General features: G+C 38.9%; 1 pseudogene; it reads right to left on the reverse strand.

The window, feature by feature from the left end:
- Nucleotides 1-958: 958 nt before the first annotated feature.
- LOC101567752 lies at nucleotides 959-2328 on the reverse strand (annotated as a pseudogene).
- Between the last annotated feature and the right edge of the window lie 504 nt (nucleotides 2329-2832).

The raw sequence follows: 2832 nt of genomic DNA on the forward strand, positions 1-2832 counted from the left end.
ACAAAATTTAACTAATAGAATTTATAAAGTTGACAGTTTAGTAAGTCTATAGTTGAGAAATATAATAAAAATAATCAGAATTTATTCAGTATCCATCACTTACTTTCATAACCAACTGTTATTTTAATAAAACCCACTGGCAATTAGGCTTCTGGAATATACTTGTATTATTTTTTTCAATTTGTATTACTGCTGCCCATCTTGATTCTTCACAGCTAACACAAAATTTCAGAAATGTAGGGGCAAGCATTTGCAAAAACAAAAATCCTCCAGTTTATTATAACCATGACATGTATGATGGAACTTCTTCCCACGCAATGACTGAAACCATCAAGAAATCACCAGAACTGAATTTTCCAATGTATTTTGCCTGTATCTAAGAGATATGCTGTGCTTATTTCCTACAGAGGAGATGTTGGAAACTTAATATTTAGTTTAGGGGTGCATTGGGAAATTCAGCCACCATGTGAAAACTGACTGTCTTTATTAATAAAGTGACCACCAAAATAGATTCATTAAATTTATTTTAAAAGCATAAAACGTTTCTTACAAAAGAGCATCACCTTCTGCACACTGATGTTAACAGCTGCCAGGGACAGGTGGACCATTGTTAATTTCCTCTCTGTCCCACCCCCCAAATGTTTACAGTGACCACACAAAGCAAGGTGTTCATAATAACTACATGAGGGACATTTTTTAAAAACTTCAACAATGAACAAAAAATAAAATCCACTCACTCTGCTGCTGTTAGTTTTGCACGCCCTCCCCCCAACCCTGTTTGTAAGGAACTAAAACATTACATCTGGTGAGCAGCAAAGACTTCACTACACCTCAAATGCAAAACACATATGAAGTAGAAGAATGTTGGCTTTTTAAACAGAAGTAGATAAAAAGAAGATGAAGGACTCCTTCAGTTCTTCACTAGTCTTAGAACACCTTTCCAGAATACTGCCTTACACTATAAAAAAGAAAAATATCTTGATTTAGAATCCTTATAATAAATCTGTATCTGGTCCTGTGTTCCTGTAATGGTAATGTTCCAATCTTCAGATCCTTTTAAGGGCTCATCAGTTTTGATAGAAGCTCCCATTTCATGATGGATTTGTTTAGTCCACTTACCACCTTTGCCAATAATACAACCAGCCAAATCTTTGGGAATAGTTACTTGTGTAGTAATAATAGGTCCACCAAGATCATCATATGAGCCATGATCCCCTCTATGGGAGCAATCATATCCAGAGCTACCCTGTGGTTCATATGACATATGTCATTCTGATGGGCTCCACCTCTTTATTGCAGATCCCAAGTTTCATCAGCACTGAAACCAACCATGCCATCATAGTGGTCTCCAGGTTTTCCTCTTCTATCATAGGCCATTAGATCTCCTCCACTGGGTGGTGGAGGTGGTGGAAGTGGAAGATTCCAAGCTCTGCTACCACCCTGGCCACCTCTACTGGGGGGGGGGTGGTCCCTGATGAGGGCTCGTGTCATCATAATCTCTTCTAGAGAGACCCATGGGACGCCCTAGACCAGGAGGCATTCTGTCAATACCAACTCTTCCCTGCACAGAAATCCTACCGGCCATCCACGGCTGTCATCAAACATCATGGTAAAACCACCATAATTGTAAGTCTCATTGTAAAAATTTGGATCATAAGGCTGTGCACATCCTTTGATGGGAGACCCAGATATAAGACCAAGAATGATCTTTATGCACTCTATAACCCTGTCAGGCTTTCCTCCAATAAGTACAACTCTGTTAGTGGAATGAGGATGGCATTCTTGGAAAAGCTTGATTGTTATCTGAGTGTTCTGGTGAAGTTCTTTGATTTTAGCAGCTTCAACCACAATAATTTCTCCTGCCAGACTTTGATGAATAAACAGTCTCAACTCACAGTCAAAGTCACTTCCTTTACAGTGTTGGTAACATAAGCATTCCACAGAATCAGATCCGAGTGGGAGTTGGCTGGTTGCAGTGGGTGGTGGCAACTGCAGGCCCTCTTCCAAGGTAGAGATGATTTTCTTCAGAATTTCTCCAATTGTTTCAATATCAGCACTGAAACTCAATATGCACTCGGGGCCACTGCTGCCTGGGACTGAAATGCTGGCATTGTTGTCTGTATGGAGAACCTGAATGTTTTCTCCCCCTTTTCTAATCACTGCCCCAGCATCCTTGCTCTGAAGCAGAATTTGTAATTCAACCATCTCATCAGTGTTTCAAGATTGTTTAAATGCTTGATCCTCTTCCATATCTTCTGCAAGACATCTACCAAATTCACCATTGGTTTCAGGGTTGGGGAAGGTTTCCTCTGGCTGTTCAGTTTCCATTTTCTTGTATTAAGTGGACACACCAATTTATATGCCAGAAACAAGTAGAATCAGGCAGGACACAGAGGTTGGTGCAGTAGAGAAGCGGAGGATAATGGTGGCCACACTGCCTTCGCTCAAAGCTCCCTCCTCCTTAAAACAATAAAAATTTTATGTAACAACAAAGTCAAAATTCAAAAAATTAGGGAATATATTTTTAATACCTGTGAAACACATGGCTTTAAATAGTTTAGAAAAACACTTCTAGTAGAATTGGGGAAAGCAGGATATAAAAAGTCAGCTTTCATATTTTCTAAATTTCTTCTTAAATAATCAGAATCTTTACCTCAAGACTGTATTTTTCTTGGCATTCAGAAAGAAGTAATAGAAGTTGGGAAGGAAGTGGAGGTAGTAAAAGAAAAATCTAATATGATATTTTTCATAAACATCAAAATTTCCACAGCCTGATACCCTCCTCCATCTAATAGGTAAAACTGGTCACAGTGATTTCCAGGTAAAACTATC

The sequence above is a fragment of the Octodon degus genome, unplaced genomic scaffold (assembly GCF_000260255.1).
Source record: "Octodon degus isolate 3935 unplaced genomic scaffold, OctDeg1.0 scaffold00294, whole genome shotgun sequence".
NCBI lineage: Eukaryota > Metazoa > Chordata > Mammalia > Rodentia > Octodontidae > Octodon > Octodon degus.